The sequence below is a fragment of the Corylus avellana genome, chromosome ca11 (assembly GCF_901000735.1).
Source record: "Corylus avellana chromosome ca11, CavTom2PMs-1.0".
NCBI classification, from domain to species: Eukaryota; Viridiplantae; Streptophyta; class Magnoliopsida; order Fagales; family Betulaceae; genus Corylus; species Corylus avellana.
The window spans coordinates 18090680-18102841 of record NC_081551.1 but is presented as its reverse complement, the minus strand read 5'-3'; the positions used below and the strand labels follow the sequence as shown (position 1 = coordinate 18102841).

The following is a 12162-nucleotide window of genomic DNA, read 5'->3' as shown; positions in this document are numbered from 1 at the left end:
AACAAAAGTGGCTTCAAGAAGATGAGGTGAGGAGCCCCTACTGCATTGAGAAATACGATTCCGTCAGTTCAAGCCTCTCATAGAGCAAAAAGATGGGCACATTTTAAAAGGGACTGAAATTTCCTACAAAAGTTGGCTATGTATGGATGATGAGATTCCATTGATACATAGCCAATTCAGAGTGATGATATGGGTTCTTTAAGTATGTGAGAAACACATCATGCTGGGGGAGAGAGATAAAGAGGAGTAGATTTGGCTTGTTCCTCTGCAACAACTCTAGCTCAGTTCATCTCTCTGCAATTCTCCCTGAAATGGCAACCAAGACCCCTTGTGGTCGTAGGAGGTGTGCCTTCCAGCAGCTAGTCATTTTGGTTTGCTACAGAAGTTTACCTTTTTTTTGTTGTCCTTTTATTGATCAATGTGCTTAAAAATTAATACAGCGAGTTATTTATTAGACCCATTTTTTATTGTTTTTATTTGACACTGTATTAACTATATTAGGGAGCTTTTTGAGATGAACAAGAACAACAAACTACAGAAACCACACAACAAAATTACGGATACCAAATACATAACAGACCAATTAAAAAGAACTTTATCCTTAACATCAATTCAAAGTAAGTCATTTTCATACCCTTGGGGGGAATCCTCTTGATGGAGCAAGTGAGTCTGAAAGCTGCTAGTAGAGCTTGTTGCAACGGCTCTTGGTGAGATGTCGTGAGTGCAGCTAAAAGCACTCATACTAAATTTAGTTTCTGACCAACTTCTAAAAGAGACGAGTAATAACAAAATTAGAGAGGGAGAAGTGAATGCCAAATAAAATCAAGAACACTGCTTTCTAGGATGAGGCTTTGGAGAGGGAGAAGATTTGGGTTTTCGGTCGAGAGAGATCGACTTGTCTAGGATTGTAACTAGATAAGTCGTTCATTTTATACCAACTGATGTAAGGTATTTTAAGTGATTTTTTTTTTTTTTTTTTTTTTTTGAAGTAACCGACATATGCTATACTTCAAAGTTCAAACCCATTTCCTTTGGTAGCAAGTAAGCTATGTGGGGGAGCCGTAATAGACTTGACTTTCAAGTTTCAACTCAAGTTTTATATGGTGGATCCTACGAAAATGAAAATGAAAACGATATCTCTCATCTATTTGCTCAACCAATGATGATGGTGGTAGCATATATATATATATATATATATATATATATATATATATAAGAAATACTAGGTGTTCTTCTATTGTTCTCTTGGTATCCTTCCAACTGTGATATGGCTTTTAAAATCACCAATAGATTAAAGTCAATAATGATAATCACAAATTCAATGATAATTTTAAAAACCATATCACAGTTATGAAAATACCAAAAAAATACTAGAAGAACACTTAACGTTTTTCAAATTATAAATCATAATAATAACATGAGCATGATGGGTTTCTCATTTCTGTAATAATTGCTCCCGTGCACGCATGCTTATCCTGCAAGCACAAATAAATGTAAAATCCAGGCATATTTTTTGATCATGTCCAAAAAAGTACGCCATGACTCATGAGGAGAAAGGCTGCCTTTATGCTTGCTTCGTGTATTAATTAATTACTATTGTTATTGTTTTTCACGAAATCTCCATTTTATTTCAGTTTCATTAATTATTAGCAGTGTATTCATGAAATCAATATAAAGTTTAATGGCAAAACAAAATTTATGTAGCCGATCCACTTATTAGGGTTTAGCTATAATTAGATTGGAACTAAAATTTTGTTGAATTATGGTATGACTAAATTGAGTTAAGTAAACTTGAAGGTACACAAAAATCTCCAATTATTTTTATTGGATGAGGAAGAAATAAGGAACCAAAACACGTCCTCATTGGGTAGTTCAATTGGCTGAGAGTCACAGTTTATGAAGTAGAGGTCACTAGTTTGAATCTCTCTCTGCCTCTCCTTGTGTGTAACCAACATAAAAGTTATGTCATCTTATTTTCTTAGGGAAGATTTTATTTAATGACTTGTTTAATTTCGATACTAATTAATTATTCCTCTTTTATTTCGCGTTATATCGTTGTTTTTGTTGATACATGACTTGCGAGTGTTGTTATTATATCTTGTTGCTAGATCTTATTAAACAAACTTTCATATCATATTACAATTGGGGTGGTGGAAGAAAATAAAAAATAAAATGGACTTATATCACTTCTTAGTAGGGCTTGTGAATGAATAGAGTCGCTAGCGAACACGCTTAGACACGGATCGGATTGACTTGGCTTGTGATTGATGTTTATTTACTAAACGAGCAAAGCATGAGCAAATTTTCAGGCTTGTTTATTAAAGAAGTCAAACTCGCATAAATGCGACTCAACTCAACTCAACTCATATAAACTCATATATATAACTTCATTTTTTTTTAAAAAAAAAAATTTTACTTTGTAATGGAAACATCTTAAGCATTAAATAAAAATTAGAAAAAAAAAAAAAAAAAAGTCTTCATAATGTAAAGATATAGCTTGAATTAGTGTAATTGTGAGTCTTGATATGTGCATGTGTATGCGTATATATGAGTGAGTTTGTGTGTATGTGTGTGTGTAAATAATGTATAACTTATTATAAGACAAACATATAGTACTTGAGATTAGTTTATTTAAGATTCAAGTTAGTTTATCTAATTAACTTAAATGATAAATTTTAACAATAATTAATCAACTAATAATTAGCCAACATGTACCAAAAAAAAAAATTAAACAGCACAACATTACTTTATATCTTGCTATCTTGTGAACAAGTTCAATTTCGCTCAAAAAATAAATAAATAAAGTTTGAATAAATTATCTAACTCAATGATAAGCTTTTGGTTCATCTTTGAAAAAAATTAAACAAACAAAACTTGAACATTCAATACTCAACTCTACTCAATTCGATTACGGCCTAACTTTCTAAAATTTTCTCATATGTTTGCCTTAGGACTTATCTATATGTAAATTATATATATATATATATAAACTATCATTTGGGCATGCACATTGGTCGATAGCGATATATGCTTTTCTGTCTGTTATTTGACCGGCAATAACCATGAATTGGTCAGTTTTACTATAATTCACGTTCCCAACTTTATTACCAACCCAATCATCAATTCATCTTTCTCTCTCTCTGTCTCTCTGGTTTACACCAACAAAAGGAAAAGGGTAGGTAAAACGGCATAGTTTTACCATGGAGTACAAGGGGAAACTATGATGTGACCTGTGCTTTATTTACATCTAACTATTACTGCCATTCTCAGGAAAAAAAAAAAATTACCATTAAATGATAAAGTGAGCTGTCCACGTTTTATTTACATCAAACTATTACGGTATTCACGATTAAATCATAAAAAGTGACACGTCTACGTTCCATACACAAAGAAAAAAATAATAAGAATAAATAATAAGCAGGTAATTATATAAAAAGAGGGATTGGGATTCTTGAAAATGTGTGTCCGGATCTTATAATTTGTTTGGGATTATGTTTGAGGGGTCAAAAAGTATTTTTAACACTCAAAAAGTTTGTTTGAAGAAAAAAGTATTTATTTGATAAAAAAAAATTAAAAGCGCTTTTAAGGGTCAAAAAAACCTAAAAATAACCAAAACACACTTTTGACAAAAGTTTAAAAATAAAACTTTTACCCAAAAACTCTTTTTAACTTCAAAATTTTATTTTATAAACGCAATTCCAAACAGATTCTTAAGAAATCAGAGTGGCCAAAAGCTCAGAACCATGACAGAGAGAGTGAGTTGAGAGGAGTCAAATGCTTCCTTTCACCTTTCAAAAATTTTCTTGGTTACCCTGGTTGCTGACCCTCAATTTCTCTAGGAACTCCAATGCTAACTACACCTGCATTCGGACTCCAACTCCTCCCTCATAGAAGGCCATAAAATTCAGAGGAATGAGAAACTACCCTCAGATCATGCATATCAGGTTTCCTACAAATGTCTATTTTATCACTCATCCCACCTCTCCCTTTTCCACATTTCTGTTACCCATTTCTTGCATTTGTACGCGTAATGTCCTTGAAAACCTACTTGGTGAGCGAAGGAAGAAGGGAGAAGAATGTATGCGCAGTCACCGCCGGGTTCTCAAGTGGTGTCGCCCATTGATCATTTCTGGAGACGCCTCGAAGAGAAAGGCTTCCTTTATGCTTGGTTCGTATAATTAAGTCTTTCATTTTTATTTTTATTTTTATTTTTTGTAATTTTTTTTATGTTCTAATTTTGTTAAGGAAAACTTCACTTACCCACCATGAACTTACGTGCTTTTCGCAAACACTCTCAATATTTAAAGTCTCTTATTTTGGTATTCGAACTTTGATTTCTTTCCACTTTTCCCCTTCCGTTAAGATTTAACAGAAAATCCTAACGTAGGAGTATGAATTACTAAAATACCCTTAATTTTTATTAAAAAAAACTTTTGACCCGTGGATCTAACCCACCCGTATTGTAACCCACGGATCATATTATTATTATTATTATAAAAAAAAAAAATCGAAGAATGAGAAGGAATCGAAGTAGAAATTGCCTCCGCCGCCGGAGAAGCCCTTGCCAGGGGATTGTTGTGGCAGTAGGTGCATGCGGTGCATGTGGGACGTGTACTATGAGGAGATCAAGGATTACAACAAGCTTTGCGAAAGTGATTCCAACCCCAAATCCACGCCCTCTTGATGTTCTTTGATTTGTATTTCGATTGGCTTGATTTTGTGTTTCTTGGAATTGAATACAGATTATTCGACAGTTGTGATTTTTATTTGATTATGGTTTATCAGTGAAATGGGTTCGATTGCCTTTCCTACTTTTTGGCAATTTAACTCTTAACAAATGTGTGGGTATTGGGTGGGGAAATTGAGCTTAAAAAAGATAAGGAAGAAGACCAAGATTCTGAATTTGGCTTTGGAGGAAGCAGAGGCAGGAAGAAGAAGAAGGAGAAGAGGCAGTGGTGGTCCGATGAGTCTTCTTCATCGCCGGAAATGGAGGAAGGGTGAGCTCTAAATTCTAGTTGGGATTGGAATGCTCACGAAGTGACCCCGGCCAAGTGACCCACCGGCAATGGTGGTCTGATGAGTCTTCTTCATCACCGGAGATGGAAGAAGGGTGAGCTCCAAATTCTAGTTGGGATTGGAACGCTCACGAAGTGACCCACCGACGGGTCACATACCTGGGTCACTTTTTTTTTTTTTTTCAAAAATAATGATTATAATAATAATTTCTTTATTTATAAATGAGTAAATTTGAAACTTTAAAAAAAATTAGGGGCATCTACCGTTTAATTTAACTGCAATATATAACGGTTTGGGAGTATTTAGAAGGAAATCAAAGTTTGATACACCAAAGTGAGAGACTTTGAATATTGGAGGATGTTTACAAAAGACGCGTAAGTTTATAAGGGATAAGTGAAATTACCACATTTTGTTATTTTATCCATGTTTCATTTTGACACCATACACCCAAAAAAAAACTAAAAAAAAAAGAATAAATATCTCTACTATTAATTAAGAATTATGGTATTGAGAAGGCTAGAAGTTAGAGACATGCGGTGGGAAAAGACAGAGAGAGAATTATAGATAGAAAGAACGTGACTTATAATGTGTTCAAAAAGTTAAAATGGAAAATTCATTATTTTTAACAATCACCGATGAAAATAAACATTGTCACATCAGTCTAATGAAAGGGAGACGAAAATAAACATTGACACATCAGTCCAATGAAAGGGAGGTGGGATGAGGTGTACTAGTATATAGCATTACTAATACTTGTTTTTATGGCTTGCTATTTTGAGTTTATGGCTTTTGCTATTTTGAGTGAGAAAAGAAAAAGGAAAAAGGAGCAAACATTCAACTGTGAATAACAAGAGATACAAAGTATTATCATGCATCTATAATCTACCACGCCCACCACTAACCACCTCCCAAAAGTTTTGGGCAGATTGAAGGCTCCAAAGGCTATATTGCTACAGTTGGTGCATGTACCTCTGGACTCTGCCGACCAACTAACAAAATCATTCAGTTGTATAGATGGTTTTAGAAAATATTCCTGCAGGCAATGGAAGTCAGCACTGTGGTCAGCAATATTGACACGAGATTCACACCATTGTTGTCAAGAAAGGTAACACCTGAAATCTTTTTCACCGTTGGTCCTGGTTTTCCAACAACCTGCGATTAACAATAAGGAATTGCTATGTAGAGGTTCAAAATTCCCAAGAATTAACTGATCAGATTCAGGTCACAAGCACTTACAAATGCAATTGGCTGCCAAATACCAGAATAAACACACTGAGATGGGGGTGAAATCTGGGGGAAATGTACATACCTTATTGCGAACAGTGCAGAATCCACTGAATTGCAGGGTTGCCCCCAAAAGAGAATCTATGAGACTTCCACATAGTCCCGCCAGAGCAGAAAGAGGTATTACCAATAACTGCTTTAAAGCTACATCATGGGTGCATTTTGTTGTGAAAAATCCAAAGACAACAAAAGTTAGTCCAATGACACTGCCCGCAGCTGCAGCTGCCAATAGTCCTGCTAGTGTTACGCCACCATTCGTACCCCTCCGAACAGGCTGATAAGTACAGAATTAGCATGCATAATATTTTAAATATTTAAGAGGCAATTCATTTTCCTTTAGTCTGCGTGATAATTAAGGACATAACAAATCACAAAAGGATAAGTCACTTCTTATAGTATAGCAACTATATTTTCATCATTGGGCCTTGAAACTTGAGATACGGGATGAAGGGATTGCTTCAAAGAAATTAATAATTAATAAGTAAACAGATAAATTATATGAAAAAAAAAAAAAAGAAGAAGAAGAGAGAGAGAGTGAATATGGTAAGATGTGGAGGAAAAATTATCTTCATCGTGACATAGACAAGATAATTTTTGAGAAACATGTAGGTTATTTTTTGGCTCACAATACAGCCAAAAACTGCAATCACAAATGTAATGCTTAACAAACTTGGTGGAAGTGAATCTTCTATAAACAAAGTGCCTCTAACCAAATCAAGTTATGCAGGTAAAAATAATTGAATGAGGCCAGAACCTAAATTGCATAAGAGGCATGACCAAAACTAGATAAAGCTGCATCCTAGCTCCAATTGTTGCATTTGGTAGCCAGAGCAGACAATTGCAGTTTAGTGCTTCTAACTCTAAACTAAAGGTACCAGAAACTGTGTAAGCGCACAGAAATGGGAAGGAGAATGCCACAACAACAGAAAGACCAATACAGATAATATTTTGAAGAAAGACTCACCTTGAAGGTTGTGATTAGTCGAGGTTGTGCATCACTAAGTATCCCAAGCTCAGAAGACCAAGTGTCTCCATTGCAGCAGGAATAGTGACCAATAATGCCCCCAATGAGTGAGGTAATAAGAGTTGACTCTTTTGAGTCCAAACACTTGTCCTGCCACCCCGTCAATGTCCACATAATCACAACCAAAACCGCAGCAATCCCACTATTGAACAGAACTTGTGTCCTGAAAAGGAGAACCAGGAGAACAGCCTATCAAGAAAAGCACAGCAATTTGGCATTTGCCATCCCTCAATTATATATAGTCATGTATTTTAGAATATTACTTTAAATGATTAAATCTATCATTTCTTATCGGCTTAAGCTTTTAAAATAGCTATTAATTTAACATAGTATTAGAGTAAAAGTATTTAATTCAAACTCTAACTCCATAGTTCACCCCTATTTTAAAATAGCGGTTATGTGGAAGCGATACGCTTAACCAACCCAACGATTAAGTGGGGGTGATACGCTTAACAAGCCAATGGTTAAAGAGGAAGAGGAAGATCCCTACATGAGCCTAGATTATTCTTTGTGAAGTCTACAAGAGGCCTCAGCTTTTGAGATGGGCAGACTTTTGTTAAATCAGCCGTAGTTATGAATGTCGTATTCAGTTAGAGCTTGGTATACTCTTTTATTTATAAAAGTGAGTTTGTGGTTTCAAAAAAAAAAAAGAAGAAGAAGAAGAAGATACATGCAATTTCTGCTTCGTAAATCAAAGAAAGTAGTAGCGCCACGTAGAATATATGCTTATTCCATTTGTCGGCTTAATATAAAAGCTAGGACGTTACTATGCTCACCACCATCCACCACTGCAACACACTATCACACCAACTTGGCTAACAAAGAGAAAAACGCCCTTCACACTGCTGACGGCTCTGCTCAGCCTTGCGTAGCGATTGTCCCTGCGTTGTAGCCCCGCTCGATACCACCGTGACAATGACTACCACTCAATGCCACCGGCCAACACTCTCTTCACTGGGGCAACCCTTCTCCATATGGCCACCAACCCACACAACACCCACAGACCCCTTTGCGTCACACTTCACACGGATGCCACAGAGTTACCGTCAACCCCGAACAACGTCACTGCACCCACTTCTCACTGCCGAATCACATAGAACCACGACACTCAACTTTCGCACAGCTACCACTGCACAACGGCACCACGAGCGACTCACCTCTTTGTCATTCATTACTTAGTGCAGACCAGAACACCAGATCCTCCTTGCACAGCCACAACCACTTTGACCAGCTACCACCAAACGGCTTAGGCAACCCCATTCAAACACGCACCAACTTCAATTGAGATTTTTTTTTTTGGTATAATGAAGAATGAGAGTAAATAAGAAAAAGATAGGAAAATCGAAATTGACTATGATATCAAATGATAGAAACCTGACGATTACTATCAGTTGAAAATCAAAACATAAAGGAAAAAATGGATAAATAGACCGCTTCGAGGGGATTGTACTCCCAAATAATTGCTTCGAGGGGATCAACCTCCAAATATTGCATAAAGCAATCAATGTTTTTCATTCCTGATTAGTCATACGACATCTACATCATTTTATAGAGGAGATTGTAGCTTCTCTTAGAAATGAATTTATTACCTAATTATGGGAGAATCACCTAATTTTAAAAAGATTGCAATCATGCAATTATTACATAATATTTTCTCATAATAGAGATATGGCAATCACATGAAATTTTTATGATAATATTAGGGAATAGTATGAGGATCCTATCATACAAAATACCTGTTTGCTTTACATGAAAGCACAAAAGATATATGCATTTACAGAAGGTTTCTAAGAATCACATATTCAAAAACCAATACCAACATGAGCTGTAAAACTCAACTCTAATAAATCTAACACAGAAGTGTACTTCTAGCAAGCGAATTTTCTATTTCTTTCTCGAGAAAGGACCAGCATGTGCCAATTTTGAGCCTCATATGTCATTATTCCACATTCCCCAACAATTGAAACAACATCCAATAAATCATATCTGAAATAAATAGAACTAAATCAACTAGTACATAATCTATATTTACTGGCCATGAAAAAAACGAAGAACTTTCACTTGAAATCCATAAGAAACCAGCAAAACAGTGATGAGTACCAATTTCTTTGTCCACCTTCCTTGAAATCAGCATCGACGAGTCGCTTTTTCTCCTCACCCACCTTCGTGAGCTTAGACGAAGTGAAAAAGAACACAAGCAGCATAGCTCCATACCTAAAAAAATTATTAAAAAAAAAAAAACCAAAAACAAAACAAAACACTCAATCAACCATTTTCTTGCTTTTCCCGCGTTTTCTCAGCGACCAAACAGAGTCCAAATAAAGCAAATGGGAAAAAGTAGAGTAGAGAAGAACCTGTATCCGAGAGCAATGTGGACGGTCATAACGAGGAAGCCAGAAAGAGCCCGGTCATAACGAGGAAGCCAGAAAGAGCCCCGGAAAGGTCGAGGGATTTTCGTCTGTAAGCTCTGATTGCGATTAAAGACGAGATTAACGCAGCGATTAGTGGTTGAATCAGTGAGTTTTCCATTGTTGCCCCCCTGTGGCTGTGGATGGGAGGTTTTCTCAGCAGAGTTGCAGCCTTGCAGGGTCAGCTGCCGTTGAACTTGGAGTATGTGAAAGGACGGAGATGATGGAGACGTGTTACACGAACGTGTGCCGTATTAAACTTTCAGAAAATAAATAAATAAATAAATAAAAAATAAAACGTTGAGAGCTTTGGAAATATAGAATCATATTTCAATTGTTTTTTTTTTTTTTTTTTCCTCTGAGCTAGCTTTGGAAATATGATTCTGCTTCAGCCAATGTGTGGTAGGTGGGATTCGGATTTTTCGTTATGGTTAAGAACCAAATCTACGATATGGATTTGGCCAGCAAAATAATGGCAGTCTTTTTGCTTTTTAATCAAAAAAGCCAAAGTATTAATAACAATTCAACCTACAAAATATTTATATAACATTTAAAATAGACTAATGTTATAAGTCTTTGAAGAGTTTTATTATAGGGTTAAGTACTTCATACCCTCTTAGGGTTTCTCAACTTTATTTTTTCTTTCTTGTGGTTTCATTTTTATTACAGGAGGTCCTGTGGTTTTGATAAGTGACCAAATTAGTCCATCCGTTAGTTGACCGTTAAGACTGACAAGTGGACCAATCATGGAAATTATGGAATGGAGTCGTTTGCGTTTTCTTTAGTAACTTTTTTAAGTTTTAAAACAACCAATTGCGCTCGACAATCTTTTCATGGTCCAGCACACCCATTACTTTCTGACCCATGCAATTATTGCATATTGGTTGAATTGAATAATAAATTTCAAAGAGTGGTGATTTATAAAACCGGGGTGCATAAAGAATGTGCACGCCTATGTTACACACACACACATATATATATATATATATATATATATATATATATATATTACTATTTACATGTTATTTTAATATTATAACACCGGCGTTCATACTCTTCATGCATGCCAGTGTTATATAAATTATTGCTCAATTTTAAAACATTAGAGTCTACTTTCAAATTTTGATAATTTAAAAAAAAAAAAAAAAAAATTAATGGGATATAAAAGTAAAAAAAAAAAAATGTTTTAATGTGATATAAAAGTAAAATTTGTTTTTTGTGAGATTTACACTTGAAAAATGTTGTGTTTTAAAAAAAGAGAAATGTTATAGTGCAATAAAAGAATTATGTTTTGCTCATAAAAGTTTTAGGTGGCAAGAGGTCACAGGCCACATGCGTAGTTGCTGTGATCCCACCAACTGATGGGGCCTATGGCCTCTTGCCACATAGGACTTTTATGGGCTAAAAAATGAACTTTTTATTACACTATAATATATCTCTTTAAAAAATATTTTTTATTTTGAATTATTTACTAACAATTTTGAAAAAAAAAAAAAAATGGTGTGATTTTGAAACCAGAAAACATAACTATAAGCGTCTCTAAAAAGAAATATATTTTTCTTTTTGGATTTGGGCGGAGAAATGAGAATAAATTTATTTATCAGTACATTAATTACATCAAAATACTTTTTTCAACTAGAAATCATCCTTTGAAAACTTTTAAAGTCTATTCGTTAATGATTTTTTTTTTTTTTTTTTGGGAGAAAACGTGGTTTGCGTTTTCTTTAATAACCATCAATTGTGATGGAATCTCTTTTCAAGTGGAGCATACACATTACTTTTTGAACCATGCAAGTATTGCCTTTTGATTGAATTGAAAACAATAGATTTCAAAAAGTTAAAGAGGGGTACTTTTAATTTGATTTAAAAAGTTTTTGAGAGCAACACTTCCCACTTGAAAAGTATAGTGTTTTGAAAAAAAAAAAAATTGCTTTGAAGTATTTACTAACAATTTTGAAAAAAGTATAAAATAGATCTATAGGCCGTCTAAAAAAAAAATTAGAAAGTCAACTGCCTGATTTTTAGATCAAATAATTCCTGGTAACAAGCTTCAAAATAATTTCGAAAGCCACAGTTTTGATGTCATAAATTTCTACTTGATTTCTGTTCTATGGAAAAATGTTTTATTTGATTTCGTGTAATTTTTCAGAAATTGTGTTAAAGTCAAAGGACTATTTACTCATAAATCAAGTAATTGGGGTTAAATACCTTATTCACCCCTCAGGTTTAGCTTTTTTATTTTTTTTTATCCTTAGAGTTTACTTTTTATCACAATTTGCCTAAATATGGAGATGGTCCCTCTGTCCAAGATTTGACGGAACGCCACGTTAGCACCAACTACGATTTGACACGTGTCTATATAATTAATTAAAAAATAATAATTAAAAAAAATTAAAAACATTAAAAAAATTATATTTAATTAAATTTAAC

General features: G+C 34.5%; 1 pseudogene; it reads right to left on the bottom strand.

The window, feature by feature from the left end:
- Positions 1-5615: 5615 nt before the first annotated feature.
- LOC132165928 (protein PGR-like) lies at positions 5616-9992 on the bottom strand (annotated as a pseudogene).
- Between the last annotated feature and the right edge of the window lie 2170 nt (positions 9993-12162).